This window comes from Mustela nivalis, assembly GCF_964662115.1.
Source record: "Mustela nivalis genome assembly, contig: HAP1_SCAFFOLD_934, whole genome shotgun sequence".
Classification (NCBI taxonomy): domain Eukaryota; kingdom Metazoa; phylum Chordata; class Mammalia; order Carnivora; family Mustelidae; genus Mustela; species Mustela nivalis.
Window position 1 is genome coordinate 246,280 of NW_028135730.1, and position 16,063 is coordinate 262,342.

At 37.0% G+C, this 16,063-nt stretch overlaps 1 long non-coding RNA gene and 2 pseudogenes across 3 annotated transcripts; 2 read left to right on the forward strand and 1 right to left on the reverse strand.

Moving 5' to 3' along the window:
* Positions 1–698: 698 nt before the first annotated feature.
* On the reverse strand, positions 699–2,215 carry LOC309857593 (14-3-3 protein theta pseudogene; annotated as a pseudogene). The gene has a single exon. The product of its transcript is annotated as a 14-3-3 protein theta pseudogene (transcript).
* A 2,071-nt stretch (positions 2,216–4,286) lies between these two features.
* LOC309857592 (mitochondrial import receptor subunit TOM20 homolog pseudogene) lies at positions 4,287–6,730 on the forward strand (annotated as a pseudogene). Its single transcript has 2 exons — positions 4,287–4,300; positions 6,170–6,730. The product of its transcript is annotated as a mitochondrial import receptor subunit TOM20 homolog pseudogene (transcript).
* Positions 6,731–11,818: 5,088 nt separating this feature from the next.
* LOC309857594 lies at positions 11,819–15,858 on the forward strand. Its single transcript, XR_014307796.1, has 2 exons — positions 11,819–12,180; positions 15,557–15,858. It is a non-coding gene; the product is annotated as an uncharacterized lncRNA (long non-coding RNA).
* Positions 15,859–16,063: the final 205 nt, after the last annotated feature.

Below are 16,063 nucleotides of genomic sequence, written 5' to 3' on the forward strand. Positions count from 1 at the left end.
CACCCTTTGCCCTTGCAATTTACACTTTCACCCTTCCTAGGAATGTCCTTTGGCCTCTAATTTACATATATAACCAAAATTCAAGCTATCTGAATGTAACCCATCTTTGATATTAGTGATTCCTCATACATGTTAGTGAAGCCTGCAGATTTTCAGAGCTTTTTCTATACTTTAGAAAAACTAATTACTCCAACTAATTTTTCCAGCCCTAGAATCACATGAAGGAAACATTTTTTTTTTTTTTTAAAGATTTCATTTATTTATTTGTTAGAGAGAGAGTGAGCGAGAGCGAGCACAGGCAGACAGAGTGGCAGGCCGAGTCAGAGGGAGAAGCAGGCTCCCTGCGGAGCAAGGAGCCCGATGTGGGACTCGATCCCATGACTCTGGGATGATGACCTGAGCTGAAGGCAGCTGCTTAACCAACTGAGCCACCCAGGCGTCCCTGAAGGAAACATTTTTTAAGCCACGAGTGGAAAAAGTTTTAGTAACATTTTCTTATCAAAGCTCACCTTCCTTGGGGCGCCTGGGTGGCTCAGTGGGTTAAAGCCTCTGCCTTCAGATCAGGTCATGATCCCAGGGTCCTGGGATCGAGCCCCGCATTGGGCTCTCTGCTCAGCGGGGAGCCTACTTCCCCCTCTCTCTTTGCTTGCCTCTCTGCTTATTGGTGATTTCTGTCTGTCAAATAAATAAATAAAATCTTTTTTTTTTTTTTAAGGTGTAAGTGAATTTTTATTGGGAAGGGAAGTTGTCAACTTAAACAGCAGCAAATGAAGAATGAATAAGGAAACCTCCTGATACACAAGACCTCCATCATATATGACACAGGAGGCATTTTAATTTGTGACCCCCAGCGCAGAAATGCCAAATGCTTTTCCATTCAATCGAATACTTCTGGATTCCTACCAAAAAGGAATACATTAAGAGCATGGAAAAGTTGCTTACGGAAAGGAAACCCCTGAAGAGGGAAGGAAGGAATGTAGAAATTAGGAAGTTATGCAGAACACTTTGTAAATTGTAATGACTACATTTTCATATCTTCACAGTAATACAAAACACAGTCACTTGCAAAACTGGTTCAGATTACTTCAATACCAGATACATTTTTAGTCCTCTATAGAAGTGTTTGGAAATTACTTGTGTTTATATGAAATGAAGCTATTAATACTTTTCTACAGTAGTAACTGCACACCAGGAAGGCCAAGACAAACACAAAATCAAGGTATGTAGTTTTTCCCAAAGCTGCAGTGTGAAAAGACTATAAACAGTTGATTCCATACACATGAGTGGGTTCTTTGCTATAGGAAATCCAAATGGAATAAGGAATGGAGATGAGTAAAAAGGTTTCTTGAGGGGAAGAAGGATGACCACCCTGTATGCATTTAGTTTTCTGCCCCTTCTGCCGCATCACATTCTTCTCCTGCACTGTCTGATGTCCATAATGTTAGGTTGTCTCTAAGCCACTGCATGATGAGGGTGCTGTCTTTGTAGGAATCTTCATTCAGTGTGTCAAGTTCTGCGATGGCCTCATCAAAAGCCGTTTTAGCCAGTGTGCAGGCAAGCTCTGGGTTATTAAGGATCTCATAGTAAAATACAGAAAAGTTAAGAGCCAGCCCCAGGCGGATTGGGTGCGTAGGCTGCATCTCTTTCTTGCTTATATCAAAAGCTTCTTTGTAAGATCCTTGGGAATTATCTATCGTTTGCTTTCGATCATCACCACATGCAACTTCAGCAAGGTACCGGAAGTAATCTCCCTTCATTTTCAGATAGAAGACCTTACTCTCTGGATTAGTTGCATTGGCTATTAAATACTTATCCAACAATTCCAGCACCGTGGTGCAGATGGACCTCAGCTCGGACTCCACTTTCTCCCGATAGTCCTTAATCAGCTGCAACTTCTTGTCCGAGGTGTCGGTTTTCTGCTCGATGCTCGAGATGACCCTCCAGGCGGACCTGCGGCCGCCGACCACGTTCTTGTAGGCCACCGAGAGCAGGTTGCGCTCCTCGTTGGACAGCTCGGCGCCCTGCTGGGTCACGGCCTTCATGCAGGTGGCCATGTGGTCGTAGCGCTCGGCCTGTTCGGCCAGCTTCGCCTTCTGGATCAGCTCCGTCTTCTCCATGGGGACGCGGAGAGGAGAGCGAGGGCAAGCACCGACCCGGATCGCGAGGAGGCGTGCGGACGGCCTTCACGTCTCCGCGGCCGCGGCGCGAGTCCAAAATCTTTTTTTTTTTTTTTTTTTTAAAAGCTCACCTTCCTCTCTTTCCCTAATATGTCCTCCAAATTCTCAGAAAGTAACCTAATATTATTCCCACTTTCATTGTAATAAGTTGAACAAGGAAGACTTGCTAACCATAAATATTTAAAATAATAATTCACAAATTGCCAAATAATTATTAAATAATAATTATATACTAACCTTTATTTTTTTAAACTTTATGTTTCTAGTACTCTTTTTTTTTTAAGATTTTATTTATTTATTTGACAGACATCACAAGTAGGCAGAGAGGCAGGCAGAGAAGAGAAGAAGCCAAGCAGGCTCCCCGCTGAGCAGAGAGCCAGATGCCCAGCTTGATCCCAGGACCCTGGGATCATGACCTGAGCCAAAGGCAGAGGCTTTAACCCACTGAGCCACCCAGGTGCCCCTAAACTAACCTTTATTACAATGCAACAAAAAAGAAACTGCAGAGGAATAAATTTAAAACAATAAGTTGTATCAATATAAAGAAAACACTGAAACTCTACTAAGAAAATAGAACATAAATGGAATAACATACCTTGCTGTTAGAATGAATATTGGAAGGATAACAACTCTCTTAAAATGAATACATTTTTACTTCACAAAAGTAGAGTTGTCCCAGACCAGCAGCATCAACATCACCCTTTGAATTTTAGGATACACAAATCCCAAGCCTCAACTCAGACTCAGTGAATTAGAAACTCTGAAGGTGAGGCCCCACCAACTATGTTTTAGCAAGCTTTCCGCAAGATTCTGACGGATAGGTGCAAAAATCTGAGATTCCTGTTTTAATGTCATTTTTAAAAAAGATTTATTTATTTATTTATTTATTTATTTATTTATTTATTTATTTGACAGAGATCACAATGAGGCAGAGAAGCAGGCAGAGAGAGAGGAAGGGAAGCAGGCTCCCGGCTGAGCAGAGATCCAGATGCCCAGCTTGATCCCAGGACCCTGGGATCATGACCTGAGCCGAAGGCAGAGGTTTTAAACCACTGAGCCACCCAGGCACCCATTTTAATGTAATTTTAACAAAAGTAACAACGTAAATTTTTCCTCAACAGGGAAATAGAAATAGACAAGCTGATTCTAAAGGTCATATGGAAAAATACCCATTAAAATGTTGGCACTACAGGGGCGCCTAGGTGGCTCAGTGGGTTGAGGCCTCTGCCTTTGGCTCAGGTCATGACCCCAGGGTCCTGGGATCGGGCCCAACATCGGGATCTCTGCTGAGCGGGGAGCCTGCTTCCTTCTCTCTCTCTCTGCCTACTTGTGATCTCTGTGTGTCAAATGAATAAAATTTTAATTAAAAAAAAATGTTGGCACTACAGAAAGGACAAATTGGCAAAGAAATCAATGGAAAAGAATAGAGAGTCCAGAAATATTCTCTCTACATAAAGGAATTTAGTACCTAAGTGAGTGGTGTTTTAAATCAGAGAGGAATGATGCAGAGACAACTGGTTAGCACTCACAAACAATAAGCCACCCAAATAAATAACTAAATGGAACAATAGGTTCCTGGAAGAAATAAGAGATGAAATTTTTATAAATGGAGCAGAAAGACTGGAAAATCTGACTACTTAAAAAAAATTAACAAAGAAAAAAGTACTGTAAACCACACCATGTGACCAATAATCAGCTAGAGAAAAGAATATTTGTAATATGTAAAACAGACCAAAAGTCCAACGACTCTAACTCACAAAGAGCATTACAAATTAAAACTCAATAAAGAAATGAGAGAAGGATATGAAAAGAGATGCTGTGTGTGAAGCGAAGAAGACTCACAAACATATGAATATATGAAATATATGAGAAGGTATTATAAGAGAAGAAAAGTAAAACAATAAGGAGAAATTTTCATCTTTGAAATTGGCAAAATATACTTGATAATCCAATGTGGCAATGAGGAGAAACAGCATTCTCCTTTACCACAAACAGAAGTATAAACTGATGAAACATCATTGAAGGAAATTTTCCAACATCCATCAATATCTGAAAACAAACACACCTTACATTTCATAGTTAGGAACTTATCCTTCAGTAATAGCACACATGGTCAAAGAGATGTAAATGCCATGGTGTTCATCCCATCATTGTTTGAAATAACAAAATAGTAGACCAATCCAAGTGTCTGTTACTAGACAATGTGTAAATAATGCCCTGTTCATCTTTACAATACCAACAACCACAACAACAAACTGAAATAGCTCTATGTAGCAACATCTAAGGTAAATTACCAAGTTTAAAAAAATGGTGAATAATAGAGAATACAGTATATTTCTATATGTATAAAAGGAAATACAGATCTTTTGTCTCTCTATATACATGCTTCTCTAGGCATGTATTTATGAAAGACACACAGTAACTGTTAACACTAGTTAATATTCTGGGAGTACCTGGGTGGCTTAGTCATTAAGCATCTGCCTTCGGCTTAGGTCATGTACCGGGGCCTGGGATCAAACTCTGCATTGGGCTCCCTGCTCAGCAGGAAGCTTGCTTCTCTGCTTCTCTCTCTCTCTCTGTTCCCCCTGCTTGTGTTAACTCTCTTGCTGTCCCTCTATAATAAATAAATACACAATCTTTAAAAAAATATTCTGTTTGGGATCCAGGGTCGAGGTGTTTAGGGTAGAAACCTTATTTACAACACTTTTTTGCTCTATTTCTACTATTTGAATTGCTTTTTATTTTATTTTTTTTTTAATTTCACTATAGTGGATACACATTACATTAGTTTCAGGTGAAAATAGTATAGTAATTCAACAACTGTATACATTATGCTTTCCATACCACAAGTATAGCTACTATCTGTCCCCATACATTGCTATTACAATATCATTGATTATATTCCCTACACTGTACCTTTTATTCCCATGACTTATTCATTCCATAACTGGAAGCCTGTATTTCGCACGCTCCTTCACGGTTTGTTCATCCCCGCCCCACCCCCAGCCCTTCCCTTCTGGCCACCATCAGTTTGTTTTCTGTATTTATAGGTCTGATTCTGCTTTTTGTTTGTTTATTCATTTTGTTGTTTAAATTCTACACATAAGTGGAATCATATGGTATCTGTCTTTAAAAAAGTAGAGCTTAATGTTTGGAATGGTGGAGTAAAAGCAATAGCAACAATGGCAAAACTGTCAGAATCATCTTTTTCCAAACTCTGCAAATTGACTTCAGTTAGTTATCTCATTTTTCTCTTAATCCCATTCCCCTATCAGGTTCTGGAGTAGCAATGAAAACAAAGAGCCTCACCACTCTGGTAGCTGGATAAACTAGCAGCCTATCAATACATATAGGATTAGGGTAGGTTTAGAATTCCCTGAAATGTCCATACCTAAACAACTGTCAATATTTGCCTATCTAGCATCTCACCAAACGGTTCCATTTTCAAGGCATTTTATTTCATGACTCAAGAGCTGCCTCTGTGCAAACAGTGTTACTTTGGAGCACTTACGAAAGAAAATCAGTGGCAATTAGTTAGCACTGAAGCTGTTGGAAAGAATTTTAACGCTTGGGGCTAATGAGAGGCTGATCAAACAAACACAAATTAAAGGGAAAATTGAAGAATTAAGATGTGCACATGGAACCCTGAAAAACTTCCACATATTCCTGGGATTCTAGAGGCTCATGTACATGCAAAGAGCTTAGTGCATGACCATGAAAGGCTTGAGAAGGCTCTGAGCTCTCTTTTCTGGCTGACTTTGAGACTCTGTGCCAGCAGAAAGTGAAGGCTAAGGCCAAGGGACGGTTGTGAACTGCGCGGTGGAGCACTAAGGGACGCCCCGACAAATATACCAAGCCCCTCAGCAAAGGTTGAGAGACTTCTTAGTTCAACCTCCCATCAATCATTGGCTGACTGCTAAGGCACCAGAACAGAGACTTCAGTGCCCACACAACAAAGAACGGACTTTACAGAAAAATCACTTAAAACACAGAGAGCAGCTTTCCGCGTCTCCCACGGCGAGTGCCCGGTCGCAGCGGCGTGGTCGGCGGCTCCCGGCCCACAGCTTCTTCGCCGGCCCCGCCGCCGCCGCGCTCGCTCCTGCGTCTGGGCCGTGGGAAGGTGGTGGCCGGAACAGCGCCGTCGCCGCCGGCGTCTGCGGGGCTCTCGTCGGCGGGTACTGCATCTACTTCGACCGCAAGAGTCCGAGTGACCCCAACTTCGAGAACAGGCTTCGAGAACGAAGAAAGAAACAAAAGCTTGCCAAGGAGAGAGCCGGACTTTGCAAGTTACCTGACCTTAAAAATGCCGAAGCTGTTCAGACATTCTTCCTTGAAGAAATACAACTTGGGGAAGAGTTGCTAGCCCAAGGCGAGTATGAGAAAGGTGTAGACCATCTGACAAATGCAGTTGCTGTGTGTGGACAGCCACAGCAGTTGCTGCAAGGGTTACAGCGGACTCTCCCACCACCAGTGTTCCAGATGCTTCTGACCAAGCTTCCAACAATTAGAGAATTGTAAGTGCTCAGAGCTTGGCTGAAGATGATGTGGAATGAGAACATGTCAACATAATCTCAATTCAAAATATTTTTAAAATCTTAAGTTGGAAGATGAGCAGCTCTGGGGGAAAAAGGGCAAATAGGCTTGTTACGGACTGTCGTACACTGAAATCTACCAAAGTTAATTTTTACTTTGTGTAGATCCATTTGTCTGTTTTATTTATTTTTCCCAGTGAAAAGTGTATTTTGGTAGAAAGCTTTTCATTTTATAAATACGCTGAGTTACCAAAATATCATGGATTTTATTCCTAAAACGTGCAATTAAAGTGTACATATAACATCACATTACTTAGGTTAAAAATACTCAGTGCTTAGTTTTGAAAGATAGGCCGAAAAAGTATAGGAGAAAGCTGAAGAATGCACGTTCTTTTTAAGCTCGTACATTTGCTCTACATTAAAGAATTGGATGGAGTCTATCAAAACTGAGCATTAAAATCTTTGAGAGATTATTTTTTTCCTTTTAATCTCTTAAATATGACGTGAGAAGTGCTGCTGTGCTGTATTAATTCACCTCCTCCCCGTGTATTTGTCATTTTAATCGGTGGGCTTAATGTGTTCTGGATATTTATCGTATTTTAGATGTATGTAGTAAATAGCACCGGGAATTAAATCTATGTACATCCTTTATCTAGCCATGTGAGCCTCAGTAATTACTGTCTACCCTCTTTCCTCACTTAAAAAATGAGGGAATTGGTCTGCTAATTCAGAGAAGTGTCCCTTTCAGCTTTTAATTCATTTGTTTCTGTTAAGCACCACCATCTCCTGAGGGATATATTTGTTTGGACAACCAGGCCTTGCATTTTTTATACTCTGAAGTTTGCATGCTTGCCTGACTTAGTATTTCTGAACTGATTCTCCCACCCCCACCCCCCCTCCTTTTTTTTTTAAAGATCTAACTTGTGTTGGTTTTCACTGAAATCATGCGGTTCTGTCATTACTCTTGTAAATCTGAAACTTAACCTTTAGGGTAACTGGGATGATAAACTTGTAAAATGTTTGTTCTCCTTTGCTTTTATCTTCAGTGTATCTCCTTAATCCTCCTTCAATCTCAATCATTTATCTTGTTATGATGAGAATAAGGTATAACCTTATGGCTGAAGACTTGGAAAGAATGAAGCTGTTCTCGAAATAGTGACATGTTATCTGCAGTCACAGGTTGAACATTAGGTCTGAGAATAAAGATCCTTGGTACTTAAAAAAATATATATATCATAAATATCCAGTTTCTACAACAACAACAAAAAGAGATTATAATCAAACAAAAAAGCATAGCCTATAAACAGGAAAAATAGCAGTGAACAGAAACTGTCCCTGAAGAAAACCAAAAGTTGGATTTATTAGCCAAAGATTTTAAATCACCTATAATAAATAAGTTGAAAGAACTGAAAGAAATCATGTCTAAGAACTATGGGAAAGTATGCAAATGATGTCTCATCAAATAGAGAATAACAATAAAGAGATATAAATTATTATTCCTTTTATTTGTAAAAGATTTTATTTTTAAGTAATGGTCTACACCCAGTGCGGGGCTCAAACTCACAACCCAGAGATCTAGAGTCACATGCTGTACTGACTGAGTCAGCCAGGCACCCTTATTATTTGAAATCAAAGAGAAATTCTGATGTTGAAAAGTATAACTAAAATGAAAAACTTCTCTAGTCTGAATAATATATTTATTATTTATATAATATAAATGTAAATATAATAATATATTTATTATTTACAGAAGAAAGAATCAGTTAACTTGAAGCCAATGAACTGAATACAGGTCAATTGAAACTATCCAGCATGAGAAGGAAACAGCAAAAGGAATGAGGAGAAATTAACAGAGCCTCAGACACCTGAGGGACACCATCCAACATCCCCAACATGTAAAATGGGAGTCCCGGAAAAAGAGAGAAGGACGGAGTGGCTGGGAAAGGTGGGAGAAAGAGAGAGAGAGAGGAGAGAGAGGAAGGCGCAGAAGGAATATCTTAAGAAATAATGACTAGAAACTCTCCAGATACAACAACAACAAAAAGAATTAGTCTTAGAATTCAAGAAGCTCAATAAACTCGAGTACAATAAATCAACAAGATCTACGCTCAAACATTTCATAGTCAAAATGTCAAAAGAAAAGGACAAGAGACAATCTTGAAAACTGCAATGGAAAACATGATCCTCAATAAAAGTAAAGACTGACTTCTCACTAGAAACCATAGAGGCCAAATGGCACTGAGATGACATTATCCCAGGTGCTGAAAGAAAACAAAGAAAGAAGCAAAAAACAACTATTAACAAAGAATCTTACATCTGCAAAACCATTTTTAAAAATGAAAGAGAAATCAAGATATTTCTAAAAAACAAAAACTAAGAGAAGATGTTGCTAGTAGTTGTTTGTGTCCAAGAAGTGAGGAGAGTATTTCAGTCTAACACTAGACATACCTTTGTTTTACATAGGGAAACAAAAAGCACCAGTATTTACTATAAAAGTATATAGGTAAATATAAAAGTATAAATAGATATTTTCATTGCAATTCTCTTCTTCTCCTATATGATTTAAAACACAGCTATACAATTTTAAAACTGTGTTGATGGGTTTACAATGTATAAAAATGTAATGTATATGATAGTAATAGCACAAAGTAAAGGAAGTGAATGGAACTATACTGGAGCAAAGTTTCTGCAATGAAATTAAATTGGTATTAATCTAAACTAGATTGTTTTATGTAAACATGCTAATAATAATCACCAGGACAACCATTAAGAAAACAATTCTAAAGCATACAGTAAAAGAAACGAAGAAATTAAAATGGTAAACTAAAAAAAAAATCTATCAAATACAGAGGAAGGCAATAATGAAGGAATGGGAACAATGGGTGAAGACATAAGAAACACAGCAACCAGGAAAATGGCAGATGTAATTCTTAATTTTACAGTAATTACATTATATGTAAATGTAATAAACAATCTAAAATGGATTAAAAAACATGATACTATACTCTCACTCTCTGTAAAATATATACTTGAGATTGGTTAAAAAGGAAAACTATAAAAAAAAAAAAAAAAAGGAATACTATAAAAAGACTATGCCATACAAACAATGATCAAAAGAAAGTTGGAGTGTGTGTACTAGTATCAGAAGAAACTTTAAGACAAAAATTTTCCCTAGAGGCGAAGAACACTTTACAATAATAAAAGGATCAACCTATCAGAAAGTAATAACTATTATAAATATATACATCTAACAAAAAAAGCCCTGATAAACCTGAAGGAAGAATTTACAGAACAGAAGGGAAAAATACACAATTAAGCAATAATAACTGGAGACTTCAGTATGCCATTTTCAATAACTAGCCAGAAAGTCAACAGGGAAATAGAAGACTGAAATAGTACTAAAAATCAACTAGAGGTAAGAGATTTATAGAATACTCTACCCAACAACAGTAGAATATCTTTCTTCTCAAATGTGCATGGAAATTCACAGATGTGAGGAAATTAAATGGCACACTTCTAAATAATCAACAAACAAAATATCCCAAGAGAAATCAGAAAATATTTTAATTAATAAAAACATAAACAAAATATACACAAACTGATGGGACTTAATTAAAGTAGTGCTTAGAGGGGAACTTACAGCTATAAATGCCCATATTAAAAAAAGAAGAAAATCTCAAGTCAAATCAGGAACAAAGAAGGAATAACACTACAATCACATAGAAATAAAAAGGATTATAAGGGCATACTAACAATAATTACACTTCAAGAAATTAGAAAATCTAGATAAGACGCATATTTATTAAAGTGTTTTTGCTGTTGTGTTAAATGTTTGTGTATCTTAAGTTCTGCAAAATGTCAAATCAACACACAATTAACTCTTGCCTTCATAGAAGTTGAGATATTGTATTTTTTAAATTGATTTTATTTTATTTTTTTTAAATGTAACAAAAAAGTTTTTATTCTTTGATATATAAAACCAAGAAAACTTTAATGTGTAATACATCATAGTTTTTTTTTTTTAATTTAAGAAGAAAAAGGCAGAAGTGAAGATATGGGTACAAAAATACACTCAAGCAGCTGTTCCAAGAAATTCAGAACTCCTAAAATTATGAACAACAGAATACAAGTCTCAGAGGAGGCTTCTTTTTTTTTCTTTCTTTAAAAAATTATTTGCATTTGCTTAGCTCAAACATGGTAAGAAACGTAATTTCCTTTTTGGTAACAGATCCCAGTACTCAACAAGATATTCAATAACCAGCAATAACTTAGTAAAAGAACATTTCATTGTGATAGTAAGTAGCATTAGGTTTTTGGTTCTATAATACTTACTGTAGTAAAAAAACAAAAAAACAAAAACCAAAAACCAAAAACCAAAAGAACAAAACAACCAAAACCACAAAAACACTTCTGACTGGTTGGGTGCCAGAAAAGATGCTCCTACGTTCATTGGCGCCCATCAATCTGGGTGTATCTGAGCTCTTGCCCCAGACCACAAAGAGAGAGCACTTTTGGTCTTTCCTGTGTTTAGGAACAAAAGCGCACAAATAGCAAAATCAAATATAGGTGTGGCAGACCAAAATTACTCAATAAAAAGTATTTCTGCCCAATAAATAGTTTCCAAAAGAAAAATAATTGGCTTTTACACTTAATAAATTCAGCAAAAATGAAGATGGTGAGATTGTGTTTTCCAGTTGGTGGCCTGAGCCTCCCGAGGCAGGACAGTTGCCACTGAGCAGCAGGTGGTGCCGGACCACAGGAGGAGCCGCTGCGTCTCCACCCGGAGGCTCCTAGAAAAACACGTTATTCGTAGGAAAGCTTTCTTGGGCCCGAGCCCGGTTCTCCAAGTGAAGGTGTCCTGTTTCTTCCTGGACATCGGACTCAAACAAACCAGAGTTCGTATAAAACTGGATCAAATGAGGAAACCTTTACAATGACTAAATTTATAAATATTGCTGAAGATCAAAGCGAAGTGACAATGAATTTAATCTCCGTAAAGATCAGGTTCTAAGTGGCTTGTTATTTAAAAACAGAGACAACAGAGACTGTACATCCAGATGACCGCGAGCTTCCCGGGCCCCTGGAGGCGCGTGGGGGCGCGTCCGTCCTGCCCGCGGCCAACACCTCACAACGGCCTCGGGCTCCGTCGGGGCGCAGGGAAAGGCCACACGAGCGTTTTCGTCCTGCGGCGCTGGCGCGGCCCGAGGCTGGACACCGGCCGCCTGCGACCACCCACACGCACCGGCCTGCTCCGGGCCCCCAGGGCTGACCTCCGGGCTGTGTCTGCACAGTCACACGGAAACCGAGGATTTACTCTTCTTTTAAAAAGGTCATTTTAAAGCTTCATTTATGAAAGTCGCTCGACAGCTTCCGCTGAAATCCCTCCTGCGCGCGGCCAGGGGGGCCGGTTCCCGCCTCTGGCCTCCCGTGGTCTGCGGAGAAACCGCAGGAATGATTTTATTGTTATCAAGGTAATACATGTATATAGTTATTAGTTATAGTTTATTAAGTAAAATTATATTAAGTCTTATAGTGAAAATTACATCCTTCGGGTACACCCCTCTATACTGTCTCATATATATATATATGTATACGTATATATACATATATATACACATATATATGTAATATACACATATACACGTATATATACACATATATATATGTGTATATATATATATAAATAAATGTAAGTATTAGATTAGTTTCAGGTGTAAAATGTAATGATTTAACAATTCTATACATTACTCAGTGTTCATCATGATTAAGTAAACTCTTAAACCCCCTTATGTGTTTTATCTGCCCCCCACCTACCACTCCTCTAGCAAACACCCATTTGTTCTCTGTACTTAAAGAGTCTGGGTTTCTTTTTCGTTGTTTTAATTCTTAAATTCCACGTAGGAGGAAAATCATATGGTATGTCTTTTTCTCACTTATTCCATTTAGCAATATAACCTCTATATCCATCCATGTTGTCACAAATGGCAAGAACTCATTCTTTTTATGGTTGAGCAATATTCCATTTATATATATGTGTATATATATAATATATAATATATGTATATTGTATATATTATATATATTATACATAATATAAATATATATATACACTTAAAAGTAAGTATATATATATATATATCACATCTTCTTTAGATATATCGATTTATCTAATTTACCTAATCTATTTATATATATCTATATATAAAGAATATATATTCTATCTATATATCAATCATATCTTCTTTATCCAGTCATTAATGGACACTTGGGTTGCTTCCATATTTTGGCTATTGTAAATAATGCTGCAGTAAACATAGGAGTGCATCTGTCTTTTCAAATTAGTGTTTTATTTTCTTTGGGTAAATACCCAGTAGTTGAATCACTGGGTCATATGGTATTTCTATTTTTAATTTTTTGTAAAACTTTCATGCTGTTTTCTACAGTTGTTGCGTCAATTTGCATTCCCACCAACAATGTGCCAGAGCTTCTTTTTTAAATTTCTATTTTTAATTTTTTGAGAAAGGTGTATACTATTTTCCACAGTGGTTGTACCAATTTGCATTCCTACCAACAGTGCACACGGGTTCCTTTTTCTCCACAGCCTCTCCAACAGTTGTTATTTCTTGTCTTTTTGATTTTGCCATTCTGACAGGTGTGAAATGATATCTCACTGTGGTTTTCATTTGTGTTTCATTGTATAATGATGTTGAGCATCTTTTCATGTATCTGTTGGCCATGAGTATGTCTTCTTTGGAAAAATGTCTATTCAGGTCCTCTGTCCTTTTAAAAATCAGATTATCTGTTTGTTCTTTTTGGGGGGGGTACTGACTTGTATAAATGCTTTATATATTTTGGATATTAATCCCTATTGGATATATCATTTGCAAATACCTTCTCCTACTTAGTAGGTTGCCTTTTTGTTTTGGTGATGGTTTCCTCTGCTGCACAAAAGCTTTTTATTTTGGTGTAGTCCCAACAGTTTATTTTTGCTTTTGTTGCCCTTGCCTCAGGAGACATATCTAGGAAAACGCTGTGATGGCAGATGTCAAAGAAATGACTGCTTATGTCTTCTTCTATGAGTTTTGTTTTTTCAGGTCTCCCACTTAGGTCTTTAGTCCATTTTGATTTATTATTGTGTATGTACAGTATAAGAAAGTGGTCCAATTTCATTCTTTTGCATGTAGCTGTCCAGTTTTCCAAGCAAAATTTGTTGAAGACTGTCTTTTCTCCCATTGTATACTCTTACCTCCTTTGCCACAGATTAATATTAGTGTGGGTCTAGATGATATCCTTATACTATATTTCTTCATTTATCAATTTAAAACAAAATTGGTTAACTCCCAATCATATGAAGACTTCACTCTTCTATATTCTTATCCCACATTTCTACCCATCTCTGATATCAAAATAATGTTATAATGTGGGACTATATAAACACCAATATAAATATAAATAGCTAATGTCTACATTATTATGAGTTGCAAATATTTTAAGCAAAGAGGTGAACTAGGACCATGCCTATTATTTCTCCTGGAGTTCATAACTACTAATTTTTTTACACTCTAGTTTTCTATGTACTTAATACAATTATTATATACTCTTCCAAATCTCTGCTACATGCAATTAATATTTTTTCTGTATGCTCAACATGTTATATTTCTTTGTTTCCTGGAGAGCTCCTTCCCAAGGTTCTCGTTTAGAGAGTACAATATGGAACTGACTGACCTCATAGCTTGTTGAATAGCAGCCATGCTGACACTTTTTTATCCCTCTCCTGAGTCATCTATATCTTTCTCTTTCTTATTTAATCATCTGGACAAATCACATCCTTTCAAAATTTCATAGGCCACGGTCCATGGAAAGTATTTTTTAGGGAAAGGAGGGACTACTCTTTCTTTTGTACTATCACACTTGATTTGGCTGAGTTCAGAATTAACTAGTGAAACTGTTCCCCTTACAATTTTGAAGAAATTGTTTCACAATGTAGTTGTGGAGAAGTCCAGTGCCATTCTACTTTTTGGATGTGAACTATCCGCATTCCTTGCGTTTGGGAAGCTCTTACAACCTCTTGTTTATCCTTGATATGCTGCAATTTGGGACTTTTTCTTTGGTAAGAGTATTTTTCATTTATTGTGCTGGATATTCAGTGGGCTTTTTCCATGTGGAGACTCATTTCCATCAGTTCTGAGAAAAAATAAACTTATTAGTTCTTTAATAATTTCATGCTCACTATACTTTTTCTATTCTGCCTTTATTGGAGTCTTACTTGCAATATGATGGGCATCCTAGTTAAGCCTTGAATCTCAAGTTCTTTCTGCCTTCGTTTTTTGTGTTTTTTTTTCCCCCAGGTTTTTATTTAAATTAGTTGGTTAATGGATAGGGTAATACTCGTTTCAGGAGTAGAATTTAGTGATTCATCACTTACATATAATACATGATGCCAATTACAAGTACCTTCCTTAATATCCATCATCAGTTTTGCCCATCCCCCACCCACTTCCCCTCTGGCAACCCTCAGTTTGTTTTCTATAGTTAAGAGTCTTTTATGGTTTGCCTCTCCCCAACCTTTTTCTCTTCCTTCCCCATCTGTTACTCTTAACCTCTTTGCTTCCTGTTCTGTATTCTAGGGGCTCTTCGTAATTTTCTCTTCCAGTCTATTTCTGTTTATAATTAAATTTTATTTATATTTTTATTTTCAAAGTTCTGCTTTTTCTATTTTGAAAATTTTAAGTAGCCCCTTATTCTTATTTAAGAAACTCAATAATTCCACTGATTCTTTAAAAATATAGTTTGTCTCTAACTTATATATGTTTCTTTTTCTTTTTGCTTTTGCTTTTAATCTTCTAGCTATCTTCATTGTCAGTTTCTTCTGGATCACAGAATACTGTTTGATTCCGATTATCATGTTTTTCATGTTGGAAACTTTCCTTAAATTAATGGACAATTGTTGGAGTGAACTGTTGGACAATCACTCATATAAAGAATGAAGCACTGAAAGAAGTGTGTGGGTAGGACCTGTCAATTGGTGACTTTCACTGCAAGTTAATCAGGTTAATAAGGTGAAGTGTCCTATTTGTAGAAGAATCTCCAAATGTTAGGATCTGAAAATCTTTTGCTCTGGGAATATTAAAGTGCTATCCAACAGTAAAGTATATTTTCTTACTTTGTTTTATTACACAGGTTGAAATTCTACTTGGAGCAGGCTTTCTAAAATCTATAGCAATCTCAAAGATATTTCATAAACATATTAATGTAATCTGGCACTATAAAAATTACTTTATAATTAATTCTGAATACAATCTTAAGTAATTTGTCAGTTTAAAATGTTTTAGCTCAAATGAAGTTCAAATAATT